Raw genomic sequence first — 22264 nt, forward strand, 5'->3', positions numbered from 1 at the left:
ACTTATGGGTTGCATACTGCAGGAGAGAAGACAGCGACTTCCAGGCAAAGAGTTACCAGCTTCCCAATCCACAGGTATCCAGGGAGGGACAGCAAGGGAGGACACTCCTACAGAATGAGGATTCCTCTGGGCACAAAAGCTAACCTCTGCTATTCTCACTGGGGGTGAGTGATGTGATACCTGTCTATCTGCCGCCGCTGCCCCCCCCAAAATACATATGTGTGCATGCATATACATATACTCACACACCTGCCCTAGTCTACCTGTCTATCCTGGAGCAAGATATATGTCTGCCTGCTCCCTAGCTGCCAAGTTTCTAGTACAAAACAAAAGCAGCTTACTATTGTGAGGATAAATGAAGTAAAGGTTTTCCAGGCATAGTGTCCTTCACCAGGCCCCGGCTACAAGCCTGGCCGCGGTGAATCTCTATGCACTCAAACAAGATAGCTCATTGAGTTGATCATTCATTCACTAAAGAATTATTCATCTGTTGCCTATGATTACATTGCAAAAGATACAGTTATGAAGTCAAAATCATAAATATGGTGCTCAATGTAAAAAGAGACTCTTCATTCTGTCCCCCCCTCCTCTCTCTCCTCTTCTTTCTGTCTTGTTTTTAGGCCCCCCTCCCCAATTCAAAGCTGCTCTTTGAATAGTGAAACCCAGAGCTCCAGATATGAAGGGTATCTTTCAGAGCCTTCTGAAACAAACTACTGAAGAGGCAAACCAGCCAACTCTCACCTCTGATTTGTTTTGCCTTAAGATGAGATAAGAACAGGAATTAATTGGTTGCTGTTGCCTTAATGCACTACAGGGTCTAAAGCGGAGTTCCAATTCCTCCCCAAGGCAGAGTAGTAGAAGAAAAGTCTCTAAAAAAAGCAAATTGAGAGGATATAACCCACACACCTCCCCACAACTAAAAAACAGTTTAACAATGAGCAGCTCAGTTCCGGGTACTTGGTTAGAGGATAGGTAGTATGTACCCATCAGATGAATTTACCTCATTTGCTTTGAATGGATACTAATAAAAGAGAGAAAAGAAATACTAATGGTGAGTGAAAATCAAGGACGCAAAAACATTTAGTGGAGTACAATTTGCCTCATTTGTGTGGGTCTCTTCAGAGAAAGATCTGGAACTCCAGGGAACTCCTGTGTGATAATCGTTAATCTGGAATATATATATCATCGATTTTTTTTTTCCCTTTTTATTTTGAAGTCATTTTATACTTACTGGAAATTTGCAAAAACAATACAGAGAATTTCAATATGCCCTCTACCAAGATATCCAGATTTACCAACTTTTAACATTTTGCCACATTTATGATATCATTCTATCTATCGATCCATCTATTATTTTCTTAACATTTGAGAGTAAGTTGCATACATCATGCTCCTTCATGATTTAATACTTCCATCTGTATCTGCTAAGATCAAAGATATTCACTGATACAACCACATTAGGTACAATTATCAACTTCAAGAAATTTAACGTTGATATAAAGCATACAGTCTGTATTCCAAATGTTTTCAATTTGCCCAATAAGTTGTGTCCTTTTGGCCATTTTCTCTTCCATTATTTGATTGAGTCCAGGATCATGCATTGCCTTTAATTGGCATTGTCACTTTTGTCTCCTTTTTTTGTATGGTGGTTACAAATATACAACATAGTATTTCCCAACTCAAACTCTTCCAAGCACGCAATTCAATGGCATTAATCACATTCAGGATGTTGTGTTACTATCACCACCATCCATTATCAAACTTTTCCATTATCCCAAATAGAGACCCTGCACCCACTATGCATTAACTTTCCATTACCCCTGCCCTCACTGTACCTGTAAACTGTAATCTAATTTCTGTTACTATAAATTTGCATATTCTGGTTATTTCATATAAGTGGAAACATACAATGTGTGTCCTATTGTGTCTGGCTTATTTCACTCAACATGATGTCTTCAAAGTTCATACATGCTATATGGTATGTATCAACTTCATTCCTTTCCACAGCTTAGTAATATTCCATTGTATGTATATACAACATTTTGTTTATCTGTTGATCTATTGAGGAACACTTGTATGGCTTCCACCTTTTGGCTACTGTGAATAATGCTGCTATGAACATTAGTGTACAAATATCTGAATGAGTCCCTGCCTTCAATTCTTTCGGATATATACTTAGAAATAGGATTGCTAGGTAATTTTGGTACTTCTATATTTTACTTTTTGAGGAACTTCCAAACTATTTTCCATTTTGCATTTCCACCAACACTGTACCAGGGTTCCTATTTCTCTGCATACTTGCAGTCACTTTGTTAATTTACATTTTTAAATAATAACCATGCTAGTGAGAACGAAGTGGTATCTCAGTGTGGTTTTGATTTGCATTTCCCTAATGGCTAATGATGATAAGCATCTATACATGTGCTTAGTGGCCATTGGTATATCTTTTTTGAAGAAATGTCTATTCAAATCCTTTGACCAATTTTTAATTGGGTTGTTCACATTTTAGTTGTATTGTAATAGTTTTTTATATATTCTCGATATTAAACCCTTATCAGATATATAGTTTCCAAATATTTTCTCCCATTCTGTATATTGCCTTTTCAGTTTCTTGATGATGTCCTTTGGTGCAAAAAAGGTTTTAATTTTTATGAAATTCAATATATCTAATTTTCTTTTGTTGCTATCCATTGCCTCACACAAGATCCTACAGATATTCCCCAAGTTTCCTTCTAGGAGTTGTATATTTTCAGTTTTTATGTTTGGTCATTGGTCCAATTTGAGTTAATTTTTGTGCATGGTATGAGGTAGGGGTCCACTTCCATTGTTTCACATGTGCATATCCAGTTTTCTTAAGTTTATTTGTTGAAGAGACTATTCTTTCCCTATAGAAGAGACTTGGCACCCTTGTCAAAATCAAAGGACTATAAATGAGTTTTTATTTCTGAACTCTCATGTCTATTACATTGGTCTTTATGTCTTTTCTACGCCAGTACCACACTGTGTTGATTACTGTAGTTTTGAAATAAAGTTTAAAATTGGGAAGTGTCAGTCTTCCAGTTTTGTTCTTTTTCAAGACAGTTTTGGCTATACAGTGTCCCTTGCCCTTTCAAATGAATTTGATGAATAGCTTTTCCATTTCTGCAAAGAGAGTTGTAATTTTGATTGGGATTGTGTTTAATCTGTAAATTATTTTGGGTAATATTAATGTCTTAATATTTAGTCTTCCAATCCATAAGCATGATATATTTATATCTTCTTTAATTTCTTTCAGTAATGATTTGTAGTTTTCTGAGTACAAGTCTTTACATCCTTGGTTAAATTTATTTCTAGATATTTTATTATTTTACTTATTAATATAAATGGAATTTTTCTTTGCCTTCCCTTTCAGATTGTTCATTGCTGCTATATAGAAACAACATTGACTTCTGTGCATTGATCTTGTACCCCATCACTTTGATGAATTCACTTGCTATCTCTAGTAGATTTCTTAAGAGTTCGTTAGGATTTTATAAATATATAGGATTATGCCATCTATGAATCAAGATAGTTTTGTTTCTTCCTTTACCATGTGGATGCCTTTTTTCCTTTTACTTGCCTAATGATTCTGGCTAGAGCTTCCAGTACAATGTTGGATAGCAGAGGTGGCAGTGCGCATTCTTATCTTGTTCCTAATCTTAGGGGGAAGGCTTTTAACCTTTCATCATTGAGTATAATGTTAGCTGTAGATTTTTCATATGTACCACTTATCATGCTAAGAAAGTTCCCTTCTATTTAAAGTTTTCTGAGTGTTTTGTTCAAGAAATGGTGCTGGATTTTGTTGAATGAGTTTTCCACACCAGTTGAAATGATCATGTGGTTTTTATCCGTCATTCTATTAGTATGGTATATTACATTGATTTATTCTCTTACGTTGAACCACACTTATATTCCTAGGATAAATCTCAGTTCATCATGCCTTCTTCAATATTTATTCTATCTTTTGCACTGAACCTTTTAGAATCACTTCTCATTTCCTTTTATGTATATTTTTGTTGTTGTTGTTTTTCTGTGTGTATATTTTTAAAATCTATAGACATCTGTTTGATTTGATATCTACCTAACTTCAATGCATACACAAGCTGTGTTCATGTATGCCTTCATCCTCCACTATTATGTTGTTCTTGTCACAGATTTCATCTTTACACAGTGTGTGACCCAAACCATGGCTTTAACATTACTTTTTATGCAGTTACAAACCAAAAATACCATAATGCTGGCATTTATATTTATCCATGTAGTTACCTTTACCAAGATTTTAATTCTTTCATGTGGCTTCAATCTATTGTGTAGCATCTCTTCCTTTCACCCTGAAGAACTCCCTTCAGCATTTTTTTTTTGTGGGGACAGTCAAGTGGTGAAAAACTCTCTCAGCTTTTGTTTATTTGGAATGCCTTAATCTACTCCCTCACTTTTGAAAGATAGTTTTGCAGGATATAAAATTCTTGGTTGGCATTTTTTTTCTTTCAGCACTTTAAATATGTTATCCCATTGCCTTCTTGCCTCCTTGATTTCTGATGAGAAGTCAGCACTTACTGCTACTAATGCTCCTTTGTACATGTAAGCTTCTTTGTTGCAACTTTCAGAATTCTCTGTCTTTAGCATTTGGCAGCTTGATTATATCATGTCTCAATCTGGGTCTTTTTTAGTTCATCCTATTTGAAATTTATTGAGCTTCTTGATGTGTATATTCATGTCTTTCTTTAAATTTGGGAAGTTTTCAGTCATTATTTCTTCAAATTTTCTCTCTGCCCCTTTCTTCTCTTTCTGGGGCTCCCATAATGCATATATTGGCAAACTTGATGGTATCCCAGTTTCCTCAGGCTCTATTGACTTTTCTTTATTCTTTCCTCTATCTGCTCATCAGAGTGGATGATTTCAATTGTCTTATCTTCAAGTTCACTGATTCTTCCTTTTGCAAGCTTCAATCTGCTTTTGAACCCCTTTAGGGAATTTTATTGTAGTCTTCAGCTCTGTTTGGTTCATTTTCATAATTTCTCTCTATATATATGGATATTCTGTTTGTGTTCATGTGTCATTTTCCTGATTTCCTTTAGTTTTTTGTCCATATTTTCCTTTAGCTCTTTGAGCATATTTAAGACCTTTTTTTCTAAGTCTTTGTCTGGTATGTCCATGGTCTGCTCTTACCCATTGATGATTTCTAATACTTTATCTTGCTTTTTTTGCATGGGCCATCATTTCCTGTTTCTTCACATGCCTTATAATCTTTTATTGCACACTGGATGCTTGTTGAGGATTGAATCATGTTCCCCACCAAAGGCATGTTCAGGTCCCAACCCCTGGTCCTGTGTGTTGGGGACAGTTAAAGTAGCATATATAATATTCACCTTCAGCGATACCAGTAACATGCAACATGGCCGCCAGGGCTGATGCAAGAACAGCCTAAGCTATAATTAGCCTTCTTCAAGGAAGTAACAGTAGTTCCCGCCTAAGCAGTAGCTAGTTCGCGCCTAAACAGTAGCCGCCCATTGGCCATCCACCCCAGCAACAGCTACCACCAATCCCAGACCCCCAGCAACAGCAACCGCCAATCCCCCTACATCTGCCTTCCACCCTAGCAACAGCAGAAGCCAATCCTAGATCGCCACCCGTCCTTACTAGCCACTCCCTCCACCCTTAGAGTATATATACCCTGCCTTTTCAATAAAATTTTGCAGCTTCATCAGAAACCTGTCTTGCTGTCATTCTTCGTGTCTCTTGTCCCATACCATTCTTCCTTCGCAGGACTTGGAGCCTCGGTTGATAGTCCCGAGGGCCGGGACACCTGTGGATGTGAACCCATTTGTAAATATAACCTTTGAAGATGTTATTAGTTAAGGTGTGCTCTTAATCCAATATGGTTGAAGTCTGTAAAGGAAAGAAAATTGGACACAGAAGAGAAGCCACAGGGAGCAGCCAGAAGGTGGAAGTCAACAGAACCCTGAGGAGAAATAAGAAGACGCTGCCACATGCATTGTGGTGTGATAGGAAAGCCAAGGAAACCCAGAAGATGCTGACCCAAACAGGAAGTAAGCCTTCTAGGCTCTGAAAAAAGTGAGCTAATAAATTTCTGTTGTTAAGCCAACCCACTCTTTGGTATTTGTTTTCGCAGCTGAGAAACTAAAACAACATTTTAATATTTTAATGTATTATCTATCTTAGGAATTTAGTCACTGGAGTGCTCTTCCTTAGGCTTGTGTCTAAGCTTAAGCTTATGACAGATTTCCCTGAATGCCAGTAGTTAACGAAGAAGAAGAAAGGAAAGAAGGAAGGAAGGAAGGAAGGAAGGAAGGAAAAGAAAGAAAGAAAGAAACAAACAAACAAACAAACAAACAAAGAAACAAAGAAAGAAAGAAAGAAAGAAAGAAAATACCTCCTTTCCCTATCTTTGCAGATTGGCCTATATGAATGTTCTCCTTCAGAGTTTAGCCATCCTAACAATCCTAACAATGGGTCTAAAGAACAGCCCAAGGTAAAAGCATTGAGTTCTCTTTGTTGCTTTTATTTCTGAGCATGTATCTTGACCTAGGCATACATGCATGGCCTCAAGATTCCTCCAATTAGAGAGTTCTGAATGTCTCTTTTCCCCTAGAAAATAGTCTGTTCCAGTTTGCTAATGCTGCCATTATGCAAAATACCAGAAATGGATAGGCTTTTATAAAGGGGGTTTATTTGGTTACAAATTTACAGTCCTGAGGCCATAAAATTGTCCAAACTAAGGCATCAACAAAAAGATACCTTTACTGAAGAACAGCTGATGGCATCCAGAACACCCCTGTCAGCTGGGAAGGCATGTGGTTGGCATCTGTTGGTCCTGGGTTGTGTTTCAGCTCCTCTCTTAGCTCTTGTTTGTTCTTAGCTTAGCATCTCCAAACATCCTTCTTCTTCAACTCCAAGCATCTTTAAGCATCTCTAAGCATCATCAAGCATCTCCTGGGGCATTTTATCCCCCCTGCTCTCTGTGTGAGCTTCCTTTAAAGGACTCCACTGATCTAATCAAGACCTACCCTGAATGGGTGGGATCAAATCTCCATGGAAACATTCAATCAAGAGGTCACACACTAATCAGAAAGATTAATAATTCTGACTCCACAGGATTGAATTAAAGAATATGGCTTTTTGGGGGTCATAATATATCCAAACTAACACATAATCTTTCCTCTTCCCATTTCCCCTGGGAAAGTCTTTCTTCTAGCTCCCTCATGCTATATTGTGTGTTAAAGTTCACAATCCTTTACCTCAGCCATCTGCACTTTGATTGTTTTCTTGTAGTATAGTAGCTGCCTTGTGAGCCTCTTATATGTGCTGGAAAAGTTTTGAAATGGTTAGCCTGTGACAAATGGCCTCATTCAATCTTTCAGGCTGCCAGGAGACAGACTGGTACAAACATACATATACCCTACTATGTACATAAGGGTTACTCTGCTCCTTTGACTGGTACTGGGGACCCATACTGAGAGGGTGGGCTGAGGTGCTACAAGGTTTTCCTGTCACTGTTAAGTTGCCTTTTTCTTGGTTCAGTGCTCTCTCAGTTACTGTAACCCTTTGCCTGTTTTTCTGAGCTTTGAGAAAGATGGTTCTGCCTGTTTTTGCTTGTTGTTTAAAATTTCCATGGGTAGGCAGAACCCTGGAGCTTCTCACTCCACCAACTTGGTCCATCAATGAAATCTGATGTTCACAGCGAATGCTTCATTTAACATTTGTCTGTTTTTGCTTGTTTGTTTGCTTGTTTTTGGCCTGCTTGCTTGGCACTTCTGATTGGTGCTTCTTCACACTGTATAAATTATGATTTCCTTTATATCATGTAGATGTGACACTCTCCAAAATAAACATGGATTGTTTGTTTCTATTATGATGTTCTCCGGAAGCAATGACATCAAATCTAGATATCATACAATATGATGTAAACATCACAATAAAAGTCAGTATTAAACCCTGCTTTGTACTTGGGAAAACCTAGGTTGACCCATATTTGCTTATGGCTAAGACCCCAAGTATAAGAACTAGTTCAGTGAGGAAAGTTGTTGCCTTTTTAAATTTTAAGTATAGTTTTCATTTTTCCATGGCTCTCCCATGAACTAGCTTAATGTCCTTAGGGAAATTACCTACTCACTCTGAGCCTCTTTTTCCTCATATGCTGTTTTGGTTTGCTAAAGCTGCCATTATGTAAAATACCAGAAATGGATTGGCTTTCATAAAGGGGGTTTATTTGGTTACAAAGTTACAGTCTGAAGGCCATGAAAATGTCCAAATGAAGACATCAGCACAAGTATTCCTTCACTGAAGTAAGGTCAATGGCATCCAGGAAACTTCTGTTAGTTGGGAAGTCACGTGGCTGAAGTCTGCTGATCCCAGTTTGTGTTCCAGCTGCACTCTCAGCTCCTGTGCATTCTTCAAAGTCTTTCTCCTGGCTTCAGCACCTCCTTCTGTCTGTGAACCTTTTTATAGGACTCCAGTGATCCAGTTAAGACCCACCTTGAATGGGTGGGGTAACACCTCCATGGAAATTATCCAATCAAAGGTCTCACCCACAGCTGATTGAGTCACATCTCCATGGAAACACTCAATCAAAGGATTCCAACCTAATCAACACTATTATGTCTTCCCCACAAGATTGCATCAAAGAATATGGCATTTTGGGAGACATAATATGTCTAAATCAGTACATACGCCAAATGGGAGTAATAAGAGTATCTCTGTTATTGTTATTTGTTATTATTAAAACAAATGCTCTAAGGTAATGAACTGTTCCTAGAACTGGTGGGGCAAAGTTCCATTTCGGCCTCTCAAGTAGGGTTTGTTAGTTTCCTGCATTGACTTCTAACAATCGTTTTTAAGAACCAGACCTCCTTAAAAGAAAAAATGGAGGAAGGCTACTCATAGCCTCCTGAATAATGCAGTTATTTATGATGCAATACTTATTCATAAATGGAAGTAAACCTGGAAATTAAAGTAAAAAACCAAAGTCAAAACAAAAAAATTGCAAATGGAACCAAGTGAAACCACATAAGGCTTCTTATTGTTACTTTTAGACAGTCACTTTCAAAATTTTGTCTTCACTAGAAATATATTGAATGCCTTACTTTTGTTAGATTTTCAAATCTAAGTTTAAATATTTACTATTTTCAAATTAAATATAATTTTCTTTTAAATCCTAATTAATTTAATTGAAATTAGTTTTAAAAAATAAACTCACACTCTTTGATGGCAGCTTTATAATCTAAGTAAGACTATTACCATTATTAATGATTATTGAAATCACATTGAATACCAGTTGTGAAAACATGTGAAATATAAAATTATTTATAGTCATGTCAATTGAGTTTTAAATTGACAAAAGAAAAATCCTAGCATGATCTTGAGCTTAAAGGATGTATTTATTACTTCTCAACAAAATCATAATTTGGTCAAAGACATTCTAGAAAAGGATGGGAAATATTTAGAAATTTTAGTCCATTAGAAATTAATGACAACAACAAAAATAGGTAGGGCATTTTAACAAAAACTAAGCTATTGGAACAAACCTGATCTTTAGGCGTCCTTTCAAATACTCTCAAAACTTCCCCAAAATGGAATGGGTTGTCTTATGAAGTAATGAGATCTCTATCACTAGCGTTATTCAGGCAAAGACTGAACTAATATTTGTCAGTGATATTTTAGAGGAAATTCAAGCAAAGTGTGTTGCACTAAAGGACTATTGTGTTCATTTCCTGTGGTTGCTGTAACAAATTACCACACACTAGATAGCTTAAAACAACAAAATTTTAGTTTCTCACAGTTCTTGACTCCAGAAGTCTGGAATCAGTTTCACTGAGCCGAAATCAAGGAAAGCAAGGCTGCTTTCCCTCTGGAGATCTAGCAGAGAATCCATTCCTCTTTCAACATCTGGTGACCTGTTGCATTTCCTTAGCTGTAGCCATAGCACTCCAGTTTCTGCCTCTGCCCTCACATAGTCTTCTCTGGGTGTCAGATCTCTCTCTGCTGCTGTCTTATGAGGACATTGATGATAGCATTTGGTGTCCACCTGGATAATCCAGGACAATCTCCCCAGTTCCAGATCCTTAATCATATCTGCAAAGACCCTTTTTTCCAAACAAGGTGACATTTACAGGTTCCAAGTATTAGGAGCCTATTACTGTTCCAAGTATTTGGAAATGTTATCTTTGGGAATCATTACTCATCTTACAATTACTAAACATCCTGCCAATTAAAATATTCCATGTAACTATAAATATCAATAATGTGTTCAGATAAATTCAAGATACAGTAAATTTGATTCCCTTTCCTTTCAGTCATTTATTCATTTCTTTATTCAACCAACACTTATTGAACATTTATTATATGCCAAGAAATTCAGAGCCAAAGAATGACAGAATTGAACAGAACATAAAGGACTTCTGTACAATGTGAAGAATTTGCCATTCATCCTACAAGTGATGGTAATCACAGAAATACTTTAAGCATGAGAGCAAATTGCTCAGATTTAAATTTAAGAAAACTATCTTTGGCATTCATGGAAAAACCTCATTTTTTAGATTAATTTCTTGTAGGCCCTAGAAAGTCATCATGTTTAAGAACCATTTACTAGGTAGGATTCTCTTTGGACTCTGCTCCTCATTTGCTAAAGTTGTCTCTGAATACATTGATTCTCCTCTCTATGCCTTTGAAACTACTTCTGAAGGAAATTTAATCAACAAATGCCTACAACCTTAGGAACCTGGGATTTTAATAAAAATGCTACAAGCATACAAAGTTCCTAAACAGCTCCTTTCACTTTTATCCATTGGCCATAAACATTTTGTTCTGTAATTATGCCCAACCTGACACAGCATCAATCAAATTTTAAGGAAGAAGGGGACTTAGAGATCATCAAATCCAGATATTTCATTTTACAGATGAGAAAACTGAGGTTCAAAGATATAGACAAAGGGATTCTGTAGTTACTTTCTTGACTCTCTCTCAGAACTGGAAAGAAGTGGAGTAGAGGTGAAGAGGCATGCAAGTGAGGGCTCCTTCATCAGAAAGTTACCGTGCCAGTGTGAATGTATTATGTCCCCCAAAACACTATCATCTTTGATGCAATCTTGTGGGGGAGATTGATTAATATTTTTGATTAGGTTGTGGCCTTTTGATTGAGTGTTTCCATGGAGATGTGACCCACCCAACTGTAGGTGATAACTCTGATTGGATGACTTCTATGGAGGTGTGGCCCTGCCCATTCAATGTGTGCCTTGATTAGTTTACTAGAGCACTGTATAAGCTCAGACAGAAGGAGTGAGCTTGCCACAGCCAAGAGGGACACTTTGAAGAATGCACAGGAGCTGAGAGAGGAGCTGCAGATGAGAGACAGTTTGAAGACAGCCATTGAAGGTAGACTCTTGCTCCAGAGAAGCTGAGAGAGGACAAACACTCCAAGAGCGACTAAGAGTGACATTTTTGAGGAACTGCAGCCTAGAGAGGAACATCCTGGGAGAAAGCCATTTTGAAATCAGAACTTTGGAGGAGATGCCAGCCACATGCCTTCCCAGCTGACAGAGGTTTTCCGAACATCATTGGCCATCCTCCAGTGAAAGTACACAATTGCTGATGTCTTTGTTACCTTGGATTCTTTATGGACTTAAGACTGTAACTGTGTAACCAAATAAACCCCCTTTTATAAAAACCAATCCATCTCTGGTGTTTTGCATTCCGGCAGCATTAGCAAACTAGAACAATTACTTTCTACCAACTTAAAGGAGTAAGAGTGGTTTTGTTTTTTCTCTTCAGAGTTCAAAACACCAGCTAATTTTACAAAGAATATTCAGGTGAGAATAAGAGTGAAAGTGGAATCCACTGGTCTTAGTAAATGGTTAACTATCACATTTACTTTTGACCCTCGAGAACGATAAGCAGAGCAAAAGTACATGCAAATTCTGTAACCAAAGCTAAAGTAGTTCCTTTGTTGCTCTTGAAAGCTTATCCAAGTATTTGACCTATTAAGCAAAATTCCCCTCCAGAGCGACTAGATATTTTGTTTTTTGTTTTTTTAGTAAATTATTAGATTTCCGTCACATTTCCCCAACTTTTTTGAAGCTTAAATAAATCCAGGAAGATCTCTTTTCTGACTGAGTTCCAGTCTTGCAAAATGGCTGTCCATGATTAGAAATGAAATCCTCAGACACCAGACAAGATTTCACCACAGGAAACCATTTGGCAGGCACTGACAACCCTTACAAAGTGGCAAATGGATGCTGGGCATGGTGGGGACAATGGTATCTGTGATTCAAGTGAGCAAACTGGACTAACTGGCCCCAGGCTCTCAAACATAATATTCATCAACCCTTTCCTTTTTTATTTAATTTTCAAGCATACAGAAAAATTTTAAAAAAAACAACAAAAAAACAGTAACATGAACACACATAAATGTATCACATTGATTCATAAGTTGTACTTTCCCCGCAACATTATTTTTCTCTTTTTCTTTTTTGCTGAACCATTTGATTTCATGACAGTTCAGATATCATTACATGTCATGACAGTTCCCTCCTCAATGTTTTAGCATGTATCTCCAAAGAAAAAGGTTTTTTCTGCATAACCTCAATACCATTATCACTCCTATGAAAACAAACATTAATTCAATAATTCAATCTCATCAGTACTTCATTTTAAAATTTCTCCAGTTGGCTCTAAAATTTCTTTTACTTTATATATAGGGAGATACACAGGATCCAGTCAAGGTTCATGCATTTGGTTATGTCTATACTTCCTTTATATTCTAGATTAGTCCACCACCACCCTCCCACACCCACCCCCTTTTTGTCTTTTACGACACTGACTTTTGTAAAGAATCCAGACAAGTCGTTTTGTAGAATATTCCATACTCAGGATTTGTCTGATTATTTCCTCATGATTAGACTCAGGTTAAATTGTTTGGCAAGAATAGTATATAGGTTATGTTGTATTATTTATTGCATCATATCAGGGGGCATATGTCTGGCTCTGCCCTAACTAATGACCCTAAATGTGATCCCTTGTTTAGGGCAGTGACTGCCAGATTTTCTCAATTGTAAAGGTTCATTTTTGCCTTTGTAATGAATGAGCAATCAGAGAGGTAACCTGTTGAAATAACAGCAAAGCATTTTAAGTATATAGCAGTAGGATTATTGATTAAAAGAGGCTGCTCACAGAGCTTTGACTCTATAATCTGAAAATTAAAAAGTAAATACGCATGCAGAGATGTCTATGGAAAGAAGGAAAGAATGTGCACCATAGTATTAACTGTTGTTACCTTTGAGTGGTGAGGTTGCAGCTGATTTTATTTCCTGTCTTGCTATATATTTTTTTTCTTCTGGGATTTCAGCAATGAACATGTATTACTTTTATAACTGGAAAAAGTTTTAAAGTTTTTCAACACGAGAAGAAAGGAGAAAGAAGAGGAGGAAGTGGGGGAGAAGGAAGATGAACGCCTTAGGTCCAGCAGATTGAAAGAGAAGAGAAAGGCAGGGTATTCACTTTCCTGGTTCCTTCTTGAATGAGGTCACCTCAAGTTGACTGTGTCCCTTGATAAGAGATCACTACCCTCATCATAGTGGCTGATCTGCAGGGTGTCAGTTCCCTCTCCTTCTCTTTGTCCTCTTGGGCCAGAGAGGTGTGAGAGTTGAACTGCCACTGACTCCAGATTGCTGCACGACTACTGTACCCAGTCGATACCTTAGTAATTAGTCTTGTTCCAAATAAACGCTCTTCAGATTATTCTAATTTGAGTGTGCTGTTTCCTTATGAGACCCTGACTGATACTGGGCCCTTCTTTTGTGTTCTGTGGCACTAACCCTACACGGTGCTTTCCAGTCATCTACCCAGCAAAGTTAAAGCTCTTTGAGGACACCAGACCTTGCCCACTTGGTTCACTGTTGAAATCCCAATGCCAATCACAGTCTTAGACACATAGTAGATGTTCATTAAATATTTATGGGATAAAAGAGTGAATGACTGAATGAACTAATATATTTTTGGACAGTGGCTTAACTCAAGTTGGATACAGTACGGAAGTTAGTGATTTTTTTCTAGAGGAGTACCAAAGGCTCGGAGAGGTCCTTACAGACTTGAGAAATACTGACAAACAGCATGTGTTCCAAAGAGCAACCAAGAGAGAGGATGGGGGTTCTGGAACACTGTGATGGTCCTATAGGGCTGTAGAGGCAGAATTGGATCCTAGGGTGAAGGTCCTAGGGATGCTAGTTTGAGTTCAACATAAAAAGTAACTTTGTTGCCCCAGAATGGCACAGTATTCTGCAGTCCTAAAGTCCCCATTGGGTCCCGAGCATCTCTGTCCACCGGCAGTGTCTGTAGTATGAGCAGAAAAGTCTGAGCGCCAGCAGGCAGCCGGCAGAGCCCCTAGACTTCTTGAAAACCCACTTCCAGATGTCTTTGTTTTTTTTCCATTCTCTCCATTCCAACTCTCCTCCTATTCATTTCCTAATTCAAAGAATTGTTGACCAGCAATTGCAGCCTTCCCACATAGCCTTTGGCTGTGTTATCCTTGTGGAAGGAGAAATTTGTGATTCTGCTCCCTACAGATGCTCCAACTGGGGTGGGGATGGAGGAGAAAATATATTAACAATCAGCTTCCTCAGAGATGTTTAACAAACGGCTTCACCGGTTGGGGTTGCGTGAATCCCATACATGGTGCAAGCAATTAGACACGTAGTAGGGGGAAATACACTTATTAAGAATTACTTAACATACTGTGTTAGCCTGATAGGCATTTTGTTGTGCTTAACATAAAATGTTTTAGACTTTTATTTCCAAAGGGCTTGTTATTTCTAGAGATAGACAGGGTATGGAAAGTACATATAAAAACTGTTTTCATTATTTAGAATACTGTACAACAAGTAGAGCAATTCTGAAAAGAATCTTTTAATCAAATTATTATCCCAGCATAATAAATTAATTTAACTGAGGGTTTATCAGAAACTATTATATAAAAAATTTAAATTGTTAAACAAGAAGCATTACCATTTAAGACAAGCACATTTTAAATAAGATTGAAAATGAGGAAAGCTCCTATTTTTCTTAATCTGGCACCTTTTTTTTTTTAACTTCAGAGCAAAAAATAGTTTTAAAGTTGGAAAGTCAGAGCAATTATGTTTTTCATTCATAAGAAATGAAATCATAATGTTCTCATTGCCATTATTTTGCCAATGGCACCAAATGTTTCTTTTTTTCTTGTTAATGAAAATGTAACAATGGCTCCCATTCTACTTGACCTGAGGTGACAACGTCATTATTAACCACCAGCCAGCCAGAAAAACAATGTCATGCCAAGCTACAGAATTTTGACCCCTGGACTAATTCTACATTCCTTTCCTTTCATGTCTATAATCATAATTTTCTGTGTGAGTCTCAGCCGCCTTCTACACCAGTTATAACATCCTCATCTTTCCTAAGCACCCCACCTCATTCATTTGGCAAGTATTTATCCATTAACACAACTTAAAAGCCATGACAATAGAGTCAAAAGGAGCCAAGAGAAAGACGGAAAATCCCATTGAAGGATATTTAAATACATTAAGAGCCAAAGAGTTGCAAATATAGCTGAAGGTGCGAAGGAAATCACCTACAATCTTTGTGATGATTGCAGAGTTAGAATTCCAGGAATAGTTGAGAATTGAAATCCCCATTAATGTGCCCCTTCAGGCCATGGGATGCTCCCTGTCCTGATAAAGGGCTTTTCTGGTCTTTAAGGAACCCAGGGCACTGGGATGGAAACCTCAACTTACTTGAATAGGAAGACATAGTTGTTTCCATAGCGTAATGGCAGAAACTACCAGTGTCCCTCCATGCCCATTTTCCTTTTGTTCCATAGGACTAAAACCCCCGGTTCTAGGGTCTTGGACATTCAAAATAAATACTACATTCCAGCATTCCTTGCAGCTAAATGTGACCATGTAACAGAGCTTAGGCCACTTGGTGTAAGTGGAAGTGTAATGTGGCAGCTTTCCAACATTTTCTTTAAGATAGTTGTATACAGACATGGATCCCTTTCTTCCTTGGATCTTCCCCATCCTGCCACCTGGATTACAGACATTATGACTGAAACTCTAACCTCATTGGAGATGATACAACAATGAGCAGGAAGAGCCTGAGCCCATGGCACATAGGGGAACAGAGCCACCTCATTAGCCTGGACTGCCTACCCCCAAACTTCTGCATGAGTGATACACGGACTGCTACCTTGTTTAGGTCACTGTTTTTATGAGTCTTTATTACTCATCACTGACTCAACCCTAATTAATATAGTATGAAATATTGTACTTCCAAGAAAAGTTAGGATTAAGCATAGAAAGGATAAAATGACTCAAACCTATGGATGCTGGGACACTGGTGATAAGGTCATCACAGTAGTTCGGAAGAGAGATGAGATGATGGTGGGTGTTGGGACTGGAGTGAAGCATGTAGAGCCAAAGAGTGTACATAGGATTGAGAAGTATTAGAATGATTGGCTGGTGGCAATGAAAATGAAAGAATAAACAATGACTCCTAGGTTTGGGGCTTGAACTTTAATGCTTGGTGGGACAAATGACTGAGATGGAGAAAACTGGTGCATGGGGGGAGGTCTGTTTTGGACAGATTAAGTTGAAAATACTTTTATACACCTAAGTAGAAATGTCAAGCAGGCAATTAGATATAGGAATCTGGAGTTGGACGTACATATTGGGAATTGTCAATATTTTGAAGCTATTTAAAGCCTATGGCTGCATAGATTCACCTAATTAGAGTTGTAGATGGAAGGCCCTGATCTGAGTTCCTATGCACCCCATTTAGAGGTCCAAGGAGTAGCCAGGAAAGAAGACTGAATAGGAGAAGCTGCTAAAGTAGGAAGAATATGACAAGTCTCTGGAGTCCTGGAAGCCAAGAGAGGAAGACTGTTCCAAGGGGGGATGGGCAACCATGTTAAATGCTGCTGAGAAGTGGAAAGAGGCAAAGGTAGAGAAGGATCAACTGAGAGCCATAGATGAGCTGGACATTGGCTCAGAGTGCTTCCCCACTGTCCAAGATGCTACCCTCTGAAAGCTATTCCCCAGAACACACAAGTCCTTTGCTTTCTGAAGGCAAATTTGCTTTTTGACAAAAGCATAGCCACTCAGGTATACATTCCATCTCAAATTCAGAACAGTAACTCCTTTCACATCCAGCTCACCAAAACCTATTGTTGATTGAGTCTTCTGAAATCTACCATTTCCACAGAGGATCTTTACTTGCCAGAGAGTAAATCCTCTTGGATTCACACCATTTAAGCTGAAATTTCTATGACCACACAGTCATTGTCCTGAAAAATAAATTCTTCTCTTTAATGAACATTACTGTACTAACGTACATATTCCAGGATTTTTCCTACAATCTAAATGCGTAGATAAATCTCTATTTAAAATGGCATTTAAAATATTACAGAGATCCCTTTGTAAATAAAGGTCAGTGTTCCCACAAAGCTATAAAACAGTCTGAAACCTGTGGAAATAAGTAAGTTTAATTCAAATTTGTTCACTTCCATTTTGTGTGATTCAACAAATATTTACAGATTGTAACAAGTACTGTGGTTATGCAGACCAGAGGCCTCCCAGGGGATGACAGAGGAAAATCACAGAGAAAGGACAGGAAGGAGGGGAAGAGAACATGCTGCTGATTCCCAGGAATTTGTCCTTGGGCCCAAGGCTATACAGGCAGAGAGGCAGAGCCTTAGCCTGCGACAGAAATTGCTGAGCAGTTAACCCGATAGAAAGGAACCCCAGCTGAGGGTACAGCAGAATGATGTGGAATGTGGGGTAGGACAGTGTGTCCTGACACTGACTCTAACATGAGATCTGGGTTGAGCTCAGTTCCTGGGCAGCAAAATCACATGGCAGCTCTGGATAAAATGTGGTCAGTTTCCTAGGCCTTTGGCTTGCAATGGTGGGGGAGTATATGCCCCTTAAGGGTGGCTGTGACAGAGATTGCAGCAGAGCAGGCTGCAGGGTACCAGGTGTCCGAGGGAGACCAGGAGATGGACACAACTCTGCTCCCTCCAGGCGTCAAGGAGGACCAGCACATTGGCAAAAGAAGGGTAGTGGGCAGGTGGGAGAAAATGACTAAATCTAGTTAATAAAAAACTTCAACTGGCTTTTATGAACACAGGGAAAATTCAGTTGCCTTTGGCCTAGACAAATATATATATGGTCTTAGTGATAGCTCTTTTAGTTTAAGCCCAAGCGCCAAAGAGTAGGAATGCAGTTCTCCCAGGTAAAAATAAGACACTGGAAGGCAGAGTCCCTAATGACACAGCTCTTGGATCACCCCAAGAATGGCTAAGGAACCAGTCTCCTTTCTGGAAGGTTAAGACCAGATAAGACAAAAATATCCCTATAATTTTTTTAAACCTTGGTTATATATCAAAAAAAATTTTTATGTGTACAATTCAGTGGCATTAATTGCTTTTTACAATGTTCTACCATCACCACCCTCCATTACTGAAATTTCTTATCACCTGAGATAGAAACTCTAAATCCATTAAGCAATAACTCCCCATCTCCCCTCCCTAGATCCCCTGGAAACCTCAAATCTTCACTCTCTGTGAATTTTCTTATTCTGATATTTCATATAAGTGGAATCCTACAATATGCATTATTTTGTGTCTGGCTTATTTCACTTAGCATGATCTCTTCAAGGTTCATCTATGTTGTAGTAAGTAACAGAACTTCATTCCTTTTTTGGCTGAATAATATTCCACTGTATGTATATATCACATTTTTAATTTATCCATTCAGCTGTTGATGGACACTTTGGTTGTTTCCACCTTTTAGCTGTGAATATTGCTGCTATGGACAGTGTTGTACAAGTATCTCTTTGAGTCCCTGCTTTCAATTCTCTAGGTATATGCCTAGAAGTGGGTTTGCTGGGGTGTAGGGTTCTATGTTTGAGCTTTTGAGGAACCACTATACTGCTTTCTACACTGGCTGCACTATTTTACATGTAATAGTTTTTAACATCTGCCGCATGCCAAGGAGATTGGGCTATAAGAAAGGATCCAGGGTAAATTTTCTTCTTAGTCCTCTCAAAACCCAGGTTAGATTAAGGATTAAGAGTTGAAATTTCAGACGATATTGTAAATTTTCAGATGCTCCAAGGTAGATTCTCTTCTCTATTGTTAGCATGTTTAATACTGTTACAGAATAGCTTTTCATGCAATTTAGGATCTCACAGTGTTCCAGCCCAACTCTTGGAGGGCTTGGGTTGATGCAGCCCTAAGACCAAACAACACACCAGGCACAGAGTGAGATGTGGGTTTATTAAGATTTACGAACAGGAGAGGGTCTCTGGTGACAGCTGTCTGAGGAAAATGGAATCAGCATTCCTCAAAGGTGAGGGTACGAATGGACATAGGACAAAGACATTCCACAGGTATGAGGACAGAGTTTTAGCAGGGTCTCCGGACATAGGGATCTGGAAATTTGTTATCAACAGTGATCAGGGGAGGGGAGGTTTCAGTGCTTTGTTTAGGATACCATCTGTACATACTTTCTTCCCTGAGGTGGTTTGATAACTTTCAACTTCTGTCCTGGTCACACAGGCTGTTACAGGCTGTGGGGCCCAATTCCCCGTTAGGGAGGGGGAGCACAGACCCTGGGTCAGCACAGTATGGTATACTTGTCCATTCTGATACTCTTTCTCTACTGGACCAAGAAACTGGTCTATCAACAGGTGCTGTATATGTGCAATTCTTTAGAGAGTGTTCCATTTTCTTGGAAAGTCTATTGTTTTTATCTTCTGGAAAGTTCCTTCTTGGAAAAGGGTCCCTCCCTGCAATGCCCAATGAACAAGGCCATTTATTTTACTTAACAATACAAAAGTATAAATTAGAGTAAATGTGGTTTCAAGTCTCGACAGCTCATTAATCCATATTAATCTAGCCATGTGACCTATGCAGTCATGAAAAAGGCACTTCTGTAGGCCCTGGAGGAAGCTTTACAGAGGTTGGTCTATAAACCCTAACCAGGAAAGGCTAGGTGCACTTTTTTTGTCTTTGAGCCGCCTACCTAGGGTGCTGAAAGTTTGAGTGCTGAGAGTCTGGGTGCTATTTGATATGGAACGAATGCGGGGTTGTCAGCCCAATGTGTGTAACAGACTATCCACGGCACCAGTGTTTCAAAGAGAGAAAGAGTTTATTTCTATGTACAAAGGAGGAGATCAGATGGCTTACTGGCCCAACAATCTGTCTTTTGGAGTCTAAGGAGTTCCAGGTTTTATGGATTCAAACAAGGAGAGATGGAGTTGTTACCACAGTATCAAGTAGAAACAGTGCTGAGACTAGACTATAATAACCATTATAATAGTAACTGTAAACAGGGCTGAAACTAGTTGACTTTCAGTAATTTCATGTATTAACTTCTGCCTATTCTACAATATAGAAAGGAAAAACATCTATATTATGTTTCCGTAATTATAAACATTTATTAATTCTTAATTTCTTGGTTATAATTTGGTTGACTAACTTCCCTTCTAGGATACAGCTTGTTGGTCAGAAGGAGAGACACCTAAAGAGATGTCAACCTACTCTAATACAGGTGTCAGTGTTGCCAGCAGAAGCACAACTCAGACAGGCTCTGATGGAAAGACATTTTACTCACATAGAGAAGAGAGAGAGTGAGGTCAGCTTCACTGGTGGGCATCGGGTCCCCATAGCCAGGGGGTCTCAACCCCTGGCCAAGGCAGGAAAGTGCTCTGTGCACAGCAGCCCTCTCTCGTGTTCATGTGCTGCTGCAGTGAGGAACCCCACTCCTTCCCCACCAGGGACAGATTATACCATGGGGGGTGGGGAGAATGTTGGGATATTGTAAAACATTCCCATCAGAGTCAGACTCTCCCCAGCAAATGTTTACATATGCTTGGGGTCATAGGGAAAGAAATGTACCCAGGGTCCTCTTATCTCCTGGGGCTTTGTGTTTTATCCTGACAGGCTGACTCACCTGTCCTGAGCACAGGTTGTACTTGTGGGTCCAGGGCCGTGCTAGGACTGCCCCCTACCACACAGCTCCCCATGGAAGCAATTATGTGAAACTTTTGGAAGGAAATCTGAAATCATTTCTAAAAATTAAAATTATGTAGGATGCATCCAAACCAGTAAAGTTGTTTATGCCAAAGATTCACTCCACAGAATATATGCTTTAGGTGTTAGGCATGGACTGTGGACCAAATTTCAAAAGTTTAGTTTGTGCATAGACAGAGCAGAAAGGAATTTTTAGAATAAGACTTGAAACACAATTGCTCTTTAATTTCTAACTTGCTTTTCAACCCTTAAATTTCTATTCATTCCTCAACAGGTACTTGCTACACTTACTTTTCTACTATGACATAGATAGGGATTGAGCTGTTTCTTTAATAATTCTTCCTCCAGTTTATTTGTGCTGCCTTAAAAAACTCATCTCCTTAGATCAGATGCAAACACAGGCTAAAGATTTTTATAAGAGTTAGGCACATTTAAACCATATGCAATTATCATTTTAGTAGATCAGAAATTGTCAAATGTTGGTCAAAATCTGTCAAATAAATTTGCCATTTTATAGATCAAAAATCATCAAATATTGGCAATTTTGTGTGGTTCAACCTATTAAAGTGATGAAAGCTGTAGCATGAGTCTAAGAAAACACATCCAAACTATAAATAATACATGCTTTAGGCACTCCATGAAACGAATTATAAGGCCGCATGAAAATATCTTTTCTTAATTCTGAATTAAGAGCCAATTTCCACCATGGTCATGTTCACAAACCCTCCCTACTTCACTCAAACTTGGCTTTTGTCAGCTTCCTTTAATTTGCCTTCAGAAACCTTGTCACAACCCAGCTTAGCCCTAGGACCAAGAACACTCCAGGCATGCTTAGACATGAGTTTAGTAGGAGTTACTTACGGGAGATGGCTCATTCCACAGCAGCAATGAGCCGGGAAAGATGGAAGTTAGCACTCCGCAAAAGCAGGGGGTGCCAGGGGGTGGTTTATAAGGGTTAGGACAAGGAGGGTGTGAGAACGGAGTTTCAGCAGGGTCTTGCTCCACAAGGGTGTGGAGCTCTGTTATCAACAGTGATCAGGGGAGGGGAGTTTCAATGCTTTGTTAACAATACATTTTTTCCTCCAGTGGGGAGGTCTGATGACTTTTAATGTCTGTCCTGGTCAAGTAGGAGGCTCTATGAAATCGCTGTGGAGGGGAGGGGACCAG

The sequence above is a fragment of the Choloepus didactylus genome, chromosome 5, assembly GCF_015220235.1.
Source record: "Choloepus didactylus isolate mChoDid1 chromosome 5, mChoDid1.pri, whole genome shotgun sequence".
NCBI lineage: Eukaryota > Metazoa > Chordata > Mammalia > Pilosa > Megalonychidae > Choloepus > Choloepus didactylus.